Genomic DNA, 18,749 nt, shown 5'->3' on the forward strand with positions numbered 1-18,749 from the left:
GCTGAGAAAATGAGCAAGCAGAGAAACAAGAGGAAGACCATTGAGAAATATTTTGCAAATGAGCCCAAGAAGGATCAAAATACTCAGTCTGACGATGAAGAAGCACAAGCTCCTGCATCTAAAGACTCCAAGAAAAACAGAAATTGGGCTCAGGCTATGACAGAGCTCAAAAAAGACTTTGAAAATCAAATGAGGGAGTTCGAAGAAAAACTGGGAAAAGAAAGGAGAGAGATTCAGGAAAAACATGAAAATGAAGTCAGCAGCTTAGTCAAGGAAATCCAAAAAAAATGCTGAAGAAAATAGCATGCTAAAAACCAGCTTAGGTCAAATGGATAAAACAGTTCAAAAAGTTATTGAGGAGAAGAATCCCTTAAAAAGCAAAATTGGCCAGATGGAAAAAGAGATAAGAAAATTCCCTGAGGAGAACAAATCCTTCAGACAAAGAATAGAATTCAGGGAGATTGATGAATTTACCAGAAATCAGGAATCAATACTTCAAAACAAAAAAAATGAAAAATTAGAAGAAAATGTGAAATATCTCATTGAAAAAACAACTGATATGAACACAGACTTAGGAAAGATAATTTAAAAATTATTGGAATGCCTGAAAGTCATGATCAGGAAAAGAGCCTTGACATCATTTTCAAAGAATTACTACAGGAAAATTGCCCTGATATCCTAGAAGCAGAGGGCAAAATAGAAATGGACAGAATCCACTGATCTCCCCGAAAAAGAGATCCCAAAAAACCAACCCCTAGGAATATTATACCCAAGTTCCAGAACTCCCAAGTCAAAGAGAAAATATTATAAGCAGCCAGAAGGACACAGTTCAAATATCATGGAGCTGCAGTCAGGATCACACAGGACTTAGCAGCAAATATATTGGAAGCTCGTGGGGTTGGAATATAATATACTGGAAGGCAAAAGAGCTTAGAATGCAGCCCAGAATGAACTACCCAGCAAGGCTGAATGTCCTCTTCCAGGGAAAAAGATGGACTTTCAATGAACTAGGGGAATTTCAAATGTACCTTTTGGAATGGCCAGAGCTGAACAGAAGGTTTGATCTTCAGATACAGGACTTGGGGGAAGCATGGAGATTGGAGGAGAGAGGGAAAATATGAGGGACTTAATGATGATGAACTGCATGTATTCCTGCATAGAAAAACGACACTGATAATACTCATATGAACCTTCTCAGTTAACAGAGCAGGTAGAGGGAGCTTTTATAGTTGAAGCCCAGGAGAAAGCTGAATTCGAAAATAAAATATGGTGTAAAAATGGAGTCAATAGAAAAAAAGGGAAGTGTAATAGGAGAAAGAAAAAGGAGAGGGGGAATAGGCCAAGATATTTCATATAATAAGATTTTTTTTATTACAATGGGCTATTGAAATGATATGGAAGGGGGGAGGCAAGGGGGAATAAGGGAACCTTTGCTCTCATCAGAGGTGACTAGGAGAGGAAACAGCATATATACTCAATGGGGTATAGGCATCTGGATTAAGAAGGAGGGGGGAGCAGGGGGAAGGGGTGGGGATGTGAATAAAGGAGGAGAGGATGGAACATGGGGGGGAGAGTGGTCAGATATAACACATTTTCTTTTTTACTTTTTGCAAGGGGCTGGGATTGGAAGGTCTGTCCAGGACCATGGGGCCAGGTGGATTCTGGGCCTAAGGGGTGGTAGGGGGACTCAGGGCCTCTTGGCCCCAGGACCTGAGATCTGTCTGCTGTGCCACTCAGCAACCCTACAGCAGAGTCAGATTGAAAGGAGAGAGAAAATATAGTACATGGTAGTGGAGAAATAAGAAAGGAGGGAGTTGCGATCAGAAATGGCAAGGGTGGAAAAATATGGAAGTAACTTTTGTGATGGACTTATCATAAAGAATGTGATTCACCCATGACAGAGTTGTTGGTGTTGGAACAAAGACTGAAGCCCTTTTTTTATTATTATTAATTGGGGAAGGGTGCAGGGCAAATAGGGTTGGGTGGCGTGCCTGGGGCCACATAGCAGGGTGATCTTTGAGTGGCTGAGGCCATATTTGGACCCAGGTGCTCCTGGCTCAAGGGCGAATGCTCTGTCCGCTACCCAGCTGCCCCTACTATTATTACTATTTTATTTTATTTTTGGTCTTTTTTTTTCTTCTTTTTGGTTTTTGCAGGGCAGTGGGGATTGGGTGGCTTGCATGTCACACGGCTGGGTGATTGTTGGGTCTACGGGGCTGGATATGGGCTCAGGTGCTCGTGGCTCCAGGGCTGGTGCTTCGTCCATTGCGCCACCTGGCCATACCTACAATTATTACTATTATTTTTTTTAATTTTAATTTTTTCTCTCCCCTTTACTTTATCACTCAAGGAAGCCTGTATTCATGAGGGGGAGGGGGTATTTTGTGTACTCTTAAACAAGAATATTTTATTAATGTATAAAAAACATTTGTACAAAATGAGAATAAAAAAATAAATAAAATAAGAATTTGGGAAAAAAAAGAAAAAAATATTTTTATTTAGGATTTTTGCATCTATATTCACCATGGAAACAGGTCTATGATTTTCTTTCTCTGTTTTAACTCTTTCTGGATTAGGTAACAGTACCATATTTGTTTCATAGTAAGAGTTAGGCAGAGTTCCATCTTTCCCTATTTTTCCAAAGAGTTTATATAAGGTTGGAACCAATTGTTCCTTAAATGTTTGGTAGAATTCACTTGTGAATCCATCAGGCCCTGGCGATTTTTTTTTTAGGGAGTTCAAAAATGGATTGTAGAATTTCTTTTTCTGAGATAGTGTTGTTTAGGTATTTAATCTCTTCTTTATTTAACCTGGGCAACTTATATTTTTGTAAATATTCATCCATTTCAGTTCGATTATGAAATTTATTGGCATAGAGTTGGGCAAAATAATTTCTCATTATTACTTTAATTTCTTCCTCATTGGTGGTGAGTTCACCTTTTTCATTTATGATACTAGTACTTTGGTTTTCTTCTTTCTTTTTTTAATGAAATTGACCAGAGGTTTATCAATTTTATTGGGTTTTGCATAACACCAACTTATGGTTTGATTAATTCAATAGTTTTTTTTGCTTTCAATTTTATTAATTTCTCCTTTAATTTTTAGAATTTCTAATTTGGTATTTAATTGGGGATTTTTGATTTTTTCTTTCTCTAATTTCTTTTAGTTGCATGTTTAGTTCAGTGATTTCCTCTTTCTCCAATTTATTCATGTAAGCATTTAGAGCTATAGTATATCCCCTGAGAGTCGCTTTGAATGAATGTTTGGTATGTTGTTTTGGAATTTTTTGGTATGTTGTTTCATTATTATCATTATCTAAGATTATCTAAGATAAAATGGTTAATTCTTTCTATAATTTGTTTTTCGGTCCACTCATTCTTTAAAATGAGGTTATTCAGTTTCCAATTTATTCTGGGTCTATATCTCCTTGGCCCAGTATTGCATATGACTTTTATTGCATTGTGATCTGAGAAAGAAGTATTCACTATTTCTGCCTTTCTGCAGATGAACATTAGGTTTTTATGTCCTAGTACATGGTTGATTTTTGTATGTTCCATGTAGTGCAGAGAAAAAGGTGTATTCCTTTCTATCTCCATTCAGTTTCCTCCATAAGTCTACCATATCAAATTTTTCTAACAATCTATTTACCTCCTTAACTTCTTTCTTTTATTTTATGATTCAATTTATCTATATCTGATAGCAGGAGGTTGAGGTCTCCCACTAGTAGAGTTTTGCTGTCTATGTCTTCCTGTAATTCTTTCAGCTTCTCTTCTTAAGAATTTGGGTGCTGTCCTACTGGGTGCATATATATATATATTCAATATTGAAATGACTTTATTGTCTATGGAAACTTTTAGGAGAATAAAGTTTCCTTCCTTATCTCTCTTTTTTTTAAGTTTTTGCAAGGCAAATCGGGTTAAGTGGCTTGCCAAAGGCCACACAGCTAGGTAATTATTAAGTGTCTGAGACCAGATTTGAACCCAGGTACTCCTGACTCCAAGGCCGGTGCTTTATCCACTATGCCACATAGCGGCCCCTATTACTTATCTCTTTTAAAGCTATCTATTTTTGCTGCTGCTTAGTGTGAGATAAGGATTGCTACCCCTGCCTTTTTTACTTCAGCTGAAGCAAAATATATTTTGCTCGAACCGTTTACCTTTACTCTATATGTATCTCTCTGCTTCAATTGCGTTTCTTGTGAGCGGCATATTGTAGGATTCTGGTTTTTAATTCACTCTGCTATTTGCTTACGTTTTAAGGGAGAGTTTATCCCATTTACATTCAAGGTTATGATTACTAATTCTTTATTGCCCACCATGCTATCTTCCCTCTGTTTGTATTTTCCCCCCTTTCCCCCCCTTTATCCATATTCCCCAGTATTTTGTTTCTGAAAACCACCCCCTTCAGTATGTTTTCCCTCCTATATCACACCCTCCCCTTTCTTTCCCCTTTCCCTTTTTCCTTTTCCCTTGCCCTCCTTTTGTTATTTCCCTTTTTCCCCCCACTCCCGTTCCCTTTCTCTGTTCCCCCCTCTGCTTTTCCCCTTTTAATACTTGAAAGGTTAGATGTTTTATAAGTTAACTGAATTTGTGTAGGTTGACTTTAAGCCAAGTCTGATGAGAAGAAGATTCAGGTGTTTCTCCTCTGCTCCCTTCTTCCCCTCTATTACCATAGGTTTTTTGTGCCTCTCTTAGTGTAATAAGATTTACCCCATTCAATCCCCTTCCTCCTCCAGTCTCTTTCCTGTCCCCGCTTTTTAAGGAGGTAGTGTTTTTTTTAGATCATTCTATCTAAGTCATATAAAATTCTGAGTGTCTGTCCCTTATAGTTCAGTATATTCTATCAAATAGAGTCAAAATTCCTGAGAGTTATTAGGGTCTTTCTCCCAAGTGGGGTTAAAGCCAGTTGCATCCCATTAGATAGCAGTCTCATGGATAGGTCATGAATGTCCATCATTTCTGGCTAGGTGCATTCTCTCTGTTAGAGTTACAATTCTCAAGATTTATGAGAATCTTGTTTTTCCCCCCATCCTGGGATATAGCCAGTTTCAACTTACTGGATTGCATTTTTTTTTTACTTTTACCGCCTCCCCCCTTTTTTGACCTTTTCATGTGTCTCTTGAACCTCCTGTTTGATGTCCAAATTTTCTGTTTAGCTCGTCTTTTCATCAGAAATTTTTGGAATTCTTCCATTTCATTAAATGTCCATCTTTTTCTCTGGAAGAGAAGGCTCAGCTTTGCAGGAAAGCAGATTCTTGGCTGCATTCCAAGCTCCCTTGCTCTTCAAAATATCTAGTTTCAGGCCCTTCAGTCCCTTGATGTTGATGCAGCCATGTCCTGTGTGATCCTTACTGTGGCTCCTTGATATTTAAATTGTTTCTGGCTGCTTGCAGGATTTTCTCTTTTATCTGAGAGTTCTGGAGTTTGGCCACAACATTCCTTGGTGTTTTCACTTTAGGATCTTTTTCTGGTGAGGATCGATGTACTTTTTCAATAACTACTTTGCCCTCTTCTGATTCCATGATATCAGGGCAATTTTCTATCACTAGATCCCATAATATTAAGTCCAGGCTGTTTTTCTCTTCAATGTTTTCGGGAAGTCCTATAATTTTCAGGTTGCTCCTCCACGACCTATTCTCAAGGTCAGTGGTTTTGCTTCTATTTTTTCTATATTTTGATTTTTTTTTAACTGACTCTTGCTGTCTCATGGAGTCATTAGTTTCTGTAAACTCCATTCTTTTTTGGGGGGAGGAGTTTTCTTAATTAACCTTTTGCAATTCCTTTTCCAATTTGTCAATTCTACTTTTGAAAGAGCTTTCTATTTTACATTTGAGGTTTTGAGAGAATTAATTTCTTTTTTGCATTTGCTCATTTGAGGATCTGAGAGATTCATTCTCGTTTTGTATTTGTCCAATTGTGCTTTCTAAGGTTTTGTTTTCTTGTTGCAAGTTATTAATTGTCTCTCCCAAATTTTTAAGCTCCTTCCTTATTTCTTCAAGGAAGTCTTTCTGTGCTGGAGACCAGATTGTATTCTCCTCAGAGGTTCCAGGTCTCTCTGAGTTAGGGTCTTTCCCTTCCAGGAATTTTTTTATGGATCCACCTTTCTACTGACCCTTCTTCATTTTGCTGAGACCTTGAGTTGGGGGGCTGGTTCACTGGGGCTTGGGATCGCTAAGAGCTTTACTGAGTGCAGTTTCTCTGACTGGCCAGTAGGAGGTGTTGGTTGCTTTCTCTGGAGTGTCTGTGACCTTGATTGAGGCCTTCTCCCTTTGCTTGATGGGAGGGGTTGGAGCTATTGAATTCTTTTACCTTCAATCAATGGTGGGCTTTACCCTGGCCTAAGGTCATTCCTCAGCTGGGCTGGTTCTTCTGCTAACACACCTGGGCCTGAGGCAGAAGTAGTTTGCATTTGTTTGTTTGGGAAGAGGCCTCAGCTGCAATGGAGATGTGGACTCAGAGTTCCTCAGACCCAAGGAGCCCAGGGATGGTGTCTGCAGCTCTCCTGCACCAGAACTTTCCCCCCAAACCTTGTCCCCAAGCTCCATGGGGACAGCACCAACATCAGTGCCTCAGCTCACCCATTGACCCAAGCCCCTATCATCCAGTCCCACAGCAGGTCTAGCTCTCGGGCCCTCAGACTCCTGGTTCCAATTCAGCTGTTAATATGGCTGATCCGGCACTGATCCTCCCTCTGAGCCCAGACTCACCCGCCCGAATTTGGCCAAAGCTGCTGCTGGAGAAAAATCCTGAGGTAGATGTTCTTTCTCCTGGCTTTTCTTTCTGGGTTTTGTGGGTTGGATTTCTTTTAAGAGGTTTGTTTCATGTGATAGATGGGGAAGAGATCAGGAGACTTTAGAACTGTGCCTGTCTTCTCTCCACCATCTTGGCCAGAAGTTGGTATTAATCTATCTTTTCAACACTGCTCACTTGGAGTTATTGAGCATTCAGCCAATTTAACATATCTATTATGGGCCTACTATATATTAGGCACTGTGATAGACATTAGGAACACGGAAACAAAAATTAAAATATTCCTTTACTATATTCTTGCCCCGCCCCATTCCTCCCCAGTCTTTCTTCTTTCTTCTTCCACCCCTTTCCTTGCCTTGACTTTTTTTTCTTTTATTATTTAAACTGGATATTTCATCTATGTAGGCAACTTCCTGTTATGGTAACTTCCTCTACTAATACAATTTGGAAACTCATTACAACTTATTTGGGAGCAATGAAAGATAGAAATGTGTTGCTCATGGTGCCAGAAGTAGGACTTGATTTCAAAGCTAATCCACTATATGTTCTTTCATACCAATGTTATTCAAATCAATTCAAAATCAATCCAAAACTTGGAGCATTTTTAAAAAATTTCTCACAAGTCTCTATAGTTTTTTCATAAATTTCTATGCATAACTATCAGTATGTAAGCAGAGAAAATCCTTGTCCTTAACAATTGCTTGGTCATGACAATCTGCAAATCCCAAAGTGATTACATAAGTAATAAAAGAAAATGGAATAGATTTTTCTCAAAAGTTACATAGAATTTTTTATTACATGACTAAGTTCCTGCTAATTATTGTCAACATACAAGGTGCATTAGATTAGGTTTGTAAAACCATATGCATTTAAAATTTATGCATATTTCATAAATATATAATGCATCAAAGCCGACTGCCTAAATAATAAAAATAAGAGTAAATAAAACAGCTCATAAGAAGTCATTCCAATTATTCAGGTAAACAATACCTGACTTTCTTCTTGTTTTTTTTTAGTTATGGAAATAATATATATATATATATATTATATGTAATTTATATGCATATATGTGTTCATATTCATATATATTAGTGACAGCTGATTGGCAAAATGTATAGAGTGCCATGTCTGGAGTCAGGAAGATGAATCATCCCAAGTTCAACTCTGACCTCAGGCACTAACTAGCTGTGTGACCTGCGCAAGTCACTTATGTTTGACTCAGTTTCTTCCTTTCTAAAATGAACTGGACATGGAAATGGCAAACCATTCTAACTTGCCAAGAAGACCCCAAAAGGGATTAAAAATATTGGGTGTAACTTAAATACAACACATGTATATATTATTATCATTATTACTTTGAAATCCAATTGGGAGGAAAAAACTATTTGAAATCATCTGGAAGTTCTAAGTTAAAACTAATGCTTTCCTATTTGTTCCTCATGCTATCCATGAGGATGGCATCATACCCCTTTATTTACTAAATTTTTTTGTTTGTGTTTCTTAGAGTAATTGCCAAAAGACCCTAGGTCCCATAAAAAGAGCTATCTTCATTGACAGAAATGAATGCCTTTACCTATGTGAGGGACAAGGTAGAGTTGACAGGAATATGGTTGAAAATATGGTGGAGAGGGAGAAAGAGAAGAACCAGTTTAGTCTCAACAGTTTTAAAGACTTCAGGCAGCTAAGCAAAGGAAGCTAGCCCTACTTAGATGGTGGAGGCTGTAGTGGTCTCTGTGTGAAGTAAACTAAGCATGTTTAAAACCTGGCTTTATTAGTAAGAACATTAAGTAGACTGATGGGCAAGACAAATTTTTAATTATCATAACATCCTATGAATTATTTGGACCTTAGTTTTCTCATTTAGAATTTTGTGAATCTACTTCCTCACTCTATCTTCTGTTTTAAGACTATTGGTTTTCCCCCATTTGACTTCTTTCGTTTAAGAATATAGGTTATAAGTACTAACATAAAATAAGTTTACTTTGGTTTTATAATCATATCATGCTTTAGTAGTTTATAACAATAGAATTTTTTCTCTAAAAGTGACCTATATGAGTGAAATCAAGGGTAAAATCCCCATACTCTATAAAGTCCCCACACACTCTCTCATCGACAAAAGTATAACTTTGTTCCCTCAGGTCCATCCAATGTAACAGAGAAATGAAATTTTGCCTCTCCAGAAGTTTTCAGGATGACAGCCAATTAATAAAGTGCTTACAGCTAGCTAAGAAGAGTGATGATATTTCTTTCCTTCCTTCTTCAGCTAGCTATCCACCTCTTCCATATGGATTAAAGCAATTTGAGTAGGATTAATAGAAACTTTCCATCCTCAGGTATCCATGGCCTTCAGCAGTAAAAAGAAAGTAATTGTCCTTGAAATATATTTATGGGGAAAAAACTTAGTGATTGAATGAAGACATTGTGTCCCCAAGTAGTTGTGCTTTGGGGCTCCCTTTTAGGAAGCAAGCCAAGGAGAGATTATATTTTATCATTTATTCTTTACAGATTTATACTGAAGTTTGCATATCTGTCACCTCCATTTCCCTTAGAAAAAAATCATCAATTCTCACTTTATTTCAGTTCTCTAGCATTAAAAAGCAAGTTCTTAAGCAATTCTTTTGGAAAAACTTTCTGAGGTATTTTTTTAAACCCACTACACCATAGTATAAATTCTGAATAATTTAAAAATTAAAGTAGATGGTCTTTAAAAATTTGAATAGCTTTGTATTTTTCAAATCATATTGAAATAGATAATATAATGAATTCAAATATGAGGAATCAAACATCTAAAATTCCATGCAGAATCTGAGAGGGTCTAGTCATTATAGTGACTCACATGAGGATCTTTATGACTTCTATATAATAGCCTTTTATTATAAGCCAATAATCTTATCTTTGACTGGCTATGACGGTAAAATGGGGACAGGATCTGAAAAATCAAGCTGTGTCCTGACTTTTTCATTATCCTGAGTTATAATGATTCTGTAATTAGAATAGAACAGGTAGCATACTTCTAATAGACTAATAAAAGATGCATCAAATTTTGATTGGTTGGCTCAGTGAGAGACCATGTGGTAATCCTGGTGTTGCTTAATTTAGAAATCATAAAACTTCTTGTTTGAGTTTGCATTGTTCTTACCTACTCCCCCAAATTGCAATGAGAATGAATCAGTTGCTCAATTCTTAAAAACTAATAAAAGGGTAAAAAGAAATAAATGAACATTTGTAATAAAATCTCAAGGGCAAACAGAATTTATTTCACTCAGCCATAGTTGTTTTGACACCTTTTAATTTGTATTCCCTTTGGTTATTGAACGTATAGTTGAATGTTTAAGCTTATTCACCTTATAGCTTCTGTATATATTTCTTTTGTGTAATTAATACAAAATGTTTTTCTGTAGCTACTGTTATTTAATTCAGGAAGTCCCTTGAGATATCGTTATAAAGTTGCCAATTTTCTGCTTTGAAAGTGGGTGAATTTCATTTGAATTTTTTGCAAATACTACTTTCTTCCATTCCCAGGAAAGAAGCAGGATTTACTTTTGTAAAAAAAAGGCAATTAAATTTACCAACTTTAAGAATAGTTCTCATACTTTATTACTTTCTGTGTCTTACTTTATTACCACAGGGTCCTTACTTTTTCCTGTCTTCATTTAGCATTCTCATATTGTCAGATTTCAACATGGGAAAAAGAGAATGTGGGGGAAAAAAAAGTTACTTACCTAGATCTTCTTTCTATTTACTTATTTTTTTAAAAATTTTATTTATTTTCATCATATGCACATGTATATTTTTGTTACAAAATTTCCTTCTACTCTCCGTTCCAACCCCCCTCTCCTCAGCAACAAATAGTCAGGTTAGCATTGTACATACATATTTTGATAAACATGTTTACAGATTAGTCATTTTTGGTATGAGGAATTAGGATTAAGGGAAAGAGATACAAAAGAGATCATTTTTAGGAATTGGATTCTGAAGGGTTGTTTATTTTGTATTTTATTTTGTTCTGTTTTTCTTCCTTTAGATAGGGATAATATAGTCCATAACCAGTCTAATACAGTTGTTCTAGTTCTCTGGACTGCTGAGAGCAGCTGCTTCCATCAAGGTTGTTCATCTCACAATGTTGTTGTTGATTGTTCTCTTGATTCTACTCCCTTTGCTCAGCATCAGATCCAATTAAGTCATTCCATGCTTCTCTAGAATCTGATCATTTATGGTTTCTTATAGAACAAAAGTATTCCAAGTAGTCATGTACCATAACTTGTTTAGCCATTCTCCAGTTGATGGACATCCCCTCAGTTTCTAATTCTTTGCCTCTACAAAAAGCTGTTATGAATATTTTGAAATATGTAGGACTTTTCCATTTTTCTATAATTTCTTCTAGATATAGACCTAGAATTGGAATTGCTGGGTCAAGAGGAATGAGCAGTTTTGTTACTCTTTGGGCAGAGTTCCAGAAAGGTCGGACCTATTCACAACTCCACCAGCAATGCATCAATGTCCCAATCTTCCTACAACCTCTGCAGCATTGATTATTTTCCCCTTTTTTCTCATCTTGACTAATCTGATAGTTGTAATATAATACCTCATAGTTTTTTTTATTTGCATTTATCTAATCAATAATGATGTGAATCATTTTTCATATGATTATATATATATACACACATATATATATATATATATATATATATATATATATAATTTAATTTCTTCATTTGAAAACTGTCTGTTCATATCCTTTGACCATTTACCAATTGAGGAATGACTTGTGACCTTACAAATTTGATGAAATTCTCCATATATTTTAGAAATGAGACCTTTATCAGAACTCATAGTTGTGAAGATTGTTTCCCAGTGTTCTGCTTTCCTTCTAATTTTGGCAGAATTGATTTTATTAGTGCAAAATATTTTTACTTTAATATAGTCAAAATCATTCATTTTGAAGTTTTTTTTAACGTGCTCTAATTATTCTTTGGTCATAAATGTATCCCCTTTCCATAGATCTGATAGAGTATTTATTGGTCTATTAATTTATCTATGGTATTGCTTTTTATTTCTAAATCCCATACCCATTTTGATATTATTTTAGTATAGGGTATGAGATATGGATATTGGGTATGTCAAATAGTAGATTTTTGTAGTCATTTACTGCATTTGCTTTTGAACCTATCCTAATCTACTGATCCATTACTCTATTTCTTAACCAGTAACAGGCAGTTTTGATGACTGCTGCTTTATAGTACAGTTTTAGATCTAGTAGAGCTAGGCCACCTTCCTTTACATTTATTTTCATCAGTTCCCTTGCTATCCTTGCCCTTTTGTTGCTCCAGATGAATTGTGTTACTGTTTTTTTCCTAGCTCGATAAAGTAGTTATTTGGTAATTTGATTGGTATGCCACTGAATAAGTACTTTAATTTGAGTAGAACTGTCATTTTTATATTAGCTCAATCTAGCCATGAGGATCTAACATTTTTTCCAATTATTTAGATCTGACTTTATTTGAGTGAGAAGTGCTTAATAATTGTATCCATACAGTTTTGGGGTTGTCTTGGGAGGTAGCTTCCCAAGTATTTAATGTCATCTATAGTTATTTTAAATGGAATTTCATATATAGAAAAGTTGATGATTTATGTGGGTTTATTTTATATTCTGCAAATTTGCTGAATTTGTTAATTGTTTCAAGGCATTTTTAAGATAATTCTTCTTTCTATTTAAACAAGGCACATGTATACCTTGATCATAGTCATGAATCAGAAGACTGAGCAATACATTGTGGTAAGAATAGTTGCCTCTTTTATCCTAAAAACTAAGTTTAAAAAATGTAAAATATACTTCAGATGTTACATACAGGGTCAACTTTGGATAAAACTGAACTAGAAAAAGTAAGATAGGCTCCTCATCTGCTCTTTCTTCACTTTCTTTCTTAATCATAAATGACAATTCATTTCTTCTATCTCTCAACCCTAAAGTTCCCGATGTTTTCCTTTCTTCCTCCTCACTATTTAGGATTATTATCCAGTCCTCCTTTTTGTTATTGTCTTGTTTCTGATTATGTTCAATTTATCCTGTATGTCATTTATTTGTACATAGCTGTTTCTATATTGTCTCCCTTTAGATTGTAAGTTCCTTAAGAACTGACACTGCTTTGTTTTGTTACATTTGTTTTGCCTTTATATCCTCATTGCACAGCAGGGTGCCTGAAACATAGTAGATACTTAAATAAATGCCTATTGATGTGTTGACTTGATTTCTACCATCCAATATATCAGTCCTACTTTTGTTAATATCAAGGAAAGTGTTTGCATTTTAAAAGGTATTTATTTGAATTTCAAATTTCATTCCCAACTGCTTAAGCCTAAAGAACTTTTTTGCTATAATTTTAAGCCTAAACTGGAAAGCATCATATAATTTTAGTTAGGGTGCCATTGCAGGGTGTGGGGGACGGACAGGGTCTTCTGCCTTTACAAGGCATGGTCAATTATGCAACCATGGAAAGGTAGGATTTTTTTTTTAGGTTTTTGCAAGGCAAATGGGATTAAGTGGCTTGCCCAAGGCCACACAGGTAATTATTAAGTGTCTGAGGCCGGATTTGAACTCAGGGACACCTGACTTCAGGGCTGGTGCTCTATCCATTGTGCCACCTAGCCGCCCCTACACTGTCATAGGTTTTCCAGATCCTATCTGAAAAGATCCAAGGTAGAATATTTATCCTCTGATTGTTTAAATCAGGGAATTATCAATATAAGCATAATTCAATAAAAGCTTTTAACAATAGACAATGCAGTAGATTGAATGGCCTCTTTCAGGTTAAGTGAATCATAGAACCAGAATCATATATCCAGGAGGCAAAATCAAGAGGGCAGAGAAAAAGCAGGGTCTTGTCTGAGCTCTCCCCAAAAACTCTATCAAAAGCCTGAATTCCTTTAATACATTCTAGAGTGGCAGAACCCACAAAAGTATATAATGCAACATTTTTTGAAGTCTAACACAACTTAGAAGGTCCACAGTAAAGGTCTGTAATACCAAGGTGAGACAGGAGCATAGTGCAACACAGATCAAGCTCCAACAAGTCAGTAACAGGCCTTGGGGGCAGCTGAATCAGTTATAGAAGTGGCAGTTGCTAGACTTTTCAGCCCACAATCAGTAAGGGGGCCAAACAATTACTCAAAAGAAGACTATAGGTATCAGGGACAGGACTCTGTTGCACTGCCCATATTTGGATCTGGGTCAAAGTCTTGGATCTCAGTCACAGTCCTGGATCTCAATCCTAGGGAAAGGAGGAACATTAGCACATCAGAGCTTGTGGTCAATGAGAAGTAGACCTGGTCATAGTTCCAAAGTGGAAAAGAATATTTTTGTTCACTCACATACTAGTGCACAGTTCAGTGGAATAGTAAACACATTTCTCCCTAAATCAAATCTCTTTGGAGGAACCAAAAAATCATAGATCCAGTGCCTCAAATTAAAATATGAATGGACCAAAGGCCAGGAAAAAAGTTCAAAAATAGTTTTAAAATACTTTAAAAATCAAGAGAGATGGGCAGCTAGGTGGCATATTGAATAGAGCCCTGGAATCAGCATGACCTGAGTTCAAATCTGACCTCAGACACTTAATGACCTAGCTGTGTGACCTTGGGCAAGTCACTTAACACCCCCAAAAAAAGAAAAGAAAAGAAAAATCATGAGGGAGGTAGAAGGAAAATAGCGAAGAGAAAATCATGGAAAAAAGTCAACAGCTTGGTAAAGGAGGCACAAAAAATACACTTTAAAAAAAGGGGGTCAGATGGGAAAAGAGGAACAAAAATTCAATGAGGAGAATGACTTGAAATTCAGTATTGGCCAAATGGAAAAACAGGTACAACAACTCAATGAAGTAAATAATTTGTTAAAATTGGATAAATGGAAGCTACTTTTTGAGTCATTAAAAACAGTAAAAAAAAGATCAAAAGAATAAAAACATATAAGAAAATGTGACATTGCTCATTGGAAAAATTACTAACCTGGAAAATTAATCCAAGAAAGATAATTTAAGAATTGTTGGACTGCCTGAAAGCCATGATTAAAAATAGCTTAGATATCATATTCGAGAAATTATGAAGAAAAACTTCCTTGAAATTCTAGAACCAAAAACTAAAAATGAAATTGAAAGACTCTACAATCACTTCCTGAAAGAATTCCCAAATTGAAAACTCACAAGAATATAATAGCCAAATTCCAGAGTTCCCAGGTCAAGAAGAAAATATTATGAGGAACCAAAAAGACATAAAATATTATGGAGCCACAGATGGAATAACAAAAGATTTAGCAGTTTCTATATTAAAGCAAAAGAGGACTTGGAATGTGATATTTTAGAGGACAAAAGAATAGGATTGCAACCAAGAATCACATGCCCCAAAAAACCAACTATTTGCTTCTTAGGCAAAAATGGTTGTTCAATGAAATAGAGGATTTTCAAGTATTCAAGTTGAAACCACCAGAGCTGAATATAAAATTTGACTTTTAGATACAAGAATTAAATGAAACATAAAAAAATAAATAGGAGAGAGAATTTGTATAGGTTTCAATACAATTAAGCTGTTTATATTCTTAGATGGGAAAATAATACTTGTAACTTCAAAGACTTTTTCATTATTAGGGCAGTTATAAGCAGTTTGCATAGATAGTCGGCACAAGTGTGAGTTGAATATGATTGAATGATTATCATAAAAATAGAATTAAGGGGTAAAACAGAAAAGGGGAAGGGAGATATAGAATAGGATAAATTATCTGACATTAAAGAGGTCTGATAGAGATTTTACAGTGTAGAGAGAATGAGAAAAGGGGATGGGGAAATGTGAATGTGAAACTGTGAATTTTACTCTCACTAGAATTGACTCAAAGAGCTAATAGCATACACAATTAGTTGTGTGTGGAAATCTATCTTACCCATATAGAAAATAGGAAAGGAAAGGAATAAGAACAGTGAAGGAGTTGGGGTGGGGAGCACTGATAGAAGGGAATGCTGATTGGCCTAGAGAAAATTCAGAAGCAGAACACTTTTAAGAATAGGCAGGGTTAAAGGGGGGAGAGAGAGAGAGAGAGAGAGAGAGAGAGAGAGAGAGAGAGAGAGACATAGACAAAGAGAAAAAGAGAGACAGAGTTGACAGAGAGATAAGATAGGAAAATACATAGTTGGTAATCATTACCGTGAAAAATATTTGTATTGTTTTTCTTATTAAAAATTTCACTCTCAAAAATGTAGAAAAGTGAATCAAATTTATAGAAATAAGAACCATTCTACAATTGATAAAGGGTCAAAGAATATGAATAGGCAATTTTCAGATGAAGTAATCAAAGTTATTTATAGACATGAAAAAATGTTCTAAATCATTAATGATTAGAGAAATTAAAAAATAACTCTGAGCTATCACTATATGGCTATCAGAGTGGCTTAAATGACAAAAAAGGAAAAAATGGCAAATGTTGGAGGGGATATGTGAAAATGAAAACACTAAGGAACTGATGGTGAAGTTGTATATTGGTGAGCATTTTGAATCATTCTGAAGAGCAATTCAAAACTATGGGTTATATAACCATGCATACCTTTTGACCAAGCAATACCACAACTGGGTCTGTATCTCAAAGTAACAAAAACAAAAAAGCAAAAAGACCTATACATACAAAAATATTTATAGCAGTTATTTTCATGGTGGTAAAGAACTGGAAATTGAGGGGATGTCAATTGGGGAATGACATAAATAAGTTGTTGTATATGATTGTGATAAATAGAATACTCTTAGAAAAAAAACTGGAAATGAGCAGAACCTAGAAAACATTGTATGCAGTAATAGCAATATGTATGATCCACCATGAATATCTTAGTTATTCTCAAGCAATATAATTACCTAAGACATATCTGAAGAACTTATGATGAAAGGTGCTGACAATCTTCAGAGAATGAACTGGTGGAATCTATTTACTTTCTTCATTTTTCTTACTGTGTTTGTTTTTTTTGGTCTTTCACAAATGACTAAAAACAGAAATGTATTTTACATGACTAACATGTATAACCTATGTAAAATAGTTTACCTTCTTATTGAAGGGGAAAGGGGAATGAGGAAGAGAATTGAAACTCAGAATTTGAAAAAAATGTCAAAATTGTTTTACATTAATTGGGGAAAAGAAAATATTAAATTAAAAGAACAAATCAATCAACAGATAAGGAGAGTAACAGGAAAAAGAAAGAATCATGAACCACAGACTGGAGGAGATCTCAAAAGTAATCTGGTTCAGAAAGATTATTACTTTAAATTTTTAAAAAAATGTTGTCTTATGTACTACATAATTTTGCTATCGCTAATATTTTATTTCTTCTTCAAGGATATGTTTTTTCTCTCAACACATTCAATTTTGATCAATGCATAGCATAGAAACAATGTAAAGATTATCATATTGCCCTCTGTGGGGGGGAGGGGGAGGGAAGGGAGGGTGGGGGGAAAATTGTCAAATTCAAAATCTTACCAGAAAATGATAGATAGAAACTACCGTTGTAGGAAAACAAATCAAATATTTATATAATAAGAAAAATAATCTATTTCAGTCTCTTCATTTTACAATTGAGGAAAATGAAGCCTAGGGATGTTTAATGATTTATCCATGATCTTTGTGACAATAAATAGCAGAGGCAGGATATAAATCCAGGTTAAGGGAAGCTGATTCTAGCAACAGGATGCTTCCCACAGTGCCATACTGCTTCCTTGGTAGAGATTGAGCATCTGGTTTCCTTCCTCAACTCTTTGAATAATTTCTTCACTGGGGAGAGGGGCAAAGCAGGATGATTTCAGTGTCTGTTGCAAATCCTTAAACAAATGTATTCAAAACAAAGATGGAGGTCTGTGTGACTTGCCTGTTTAGAGGGAAAAGTAGAAGTATTTTTTCCATTCTTCTGATGACAAATTTGTACAATTTCTGAGTAATTCTGATTTACTGCAGGATCCTCATGCAGAATCAGGGCTGACCTATAGATCAAGCTGAAATAAAGATGCATACTTTGCTTTTAAAAAAAATTCCTATATATTTTACATAGGAATTTTTTCCTTTCTTCCACAGATTTCAAACAAATGATAAAAGACTAGCTGAGTATATGGTTAATTTGCAAGTATTTTGCTGCAAAGAACAAATAAAGGTAGCTTCATGAATAAATAACGTTGCTGACTCCAGCGAAAATGACTTCTGGGCATCACTAAAGCTTTTTTCCCAAGGTCAATATTACCAATTTGCTGGTTAGATTGTAAATGGTGTCATGTTAGACTGCTTGAATTATGTCAAAGATGCTGCCTGGTTTCTGAATCAATTATTCCAGATCTGTCTGTTTTCTGTAGTCTCTTTTCTTAAAATGTCATCAGTACTTGGAGGGATTTAAGAGGACATATTTAGTTCCATACATTGCTTCTAAACAAGGCTGAAACTAATTTAATTTAATTTAGTCTGAAAATATTTATTAAATAAAGGAAATAAAACTAAGCACTGGTGATTCAAAGATGCAATAGTAAGTACAATGTTTATCCTTTAGAAGTTTACCATAGAATCATATACACAAATAAATGTGATACAAATTAGAATATGGTAAGAGCAGAGGAAATCTAGAGGAAAATAGTCCAAAGTGGTATCAAACTCAAATTATAATGAGGTCACTAAACCATGAAATTTAACTTAGAAAACCACATATTAACATTATTTATTTTATCCTATTTTTATTAGTTTTCGTTAAATATTTCTCAACTACATTTTAATTTGGTTCTGACTGCATTCAGGAGTTTTTCCCAGGTTTGATATCTCTGATAAAATATGTGAAGTGGGAGAGTGCACTTCCAGATGAGTAGACAGAGGAAGATTTTGTAGGAGTGTCATCTGGGACTCACCTTAAAAAAATAAATAACTTTAATAGGTAGAATTATGAAGGAAGTACATCAAAATACATCAATGTAGGAGAGTGTAAAATATAATATCTGACTGATCTG

The sequence above is a fragment of the Macrotis lagotis genome, chromosome X (assembly GCF_037893015.1).
Source record: "Macrotis lagotis isolate mMagLag1 chromosome X, bilby.v1.9.chrom.fasta, whole genome shotgun sequence".
NCBI lineage: Eukaryota > Metazoa > Chordata > Mammalia > Peramelemorphia > Peramelidae > Macrotis > Macrotis lagotis.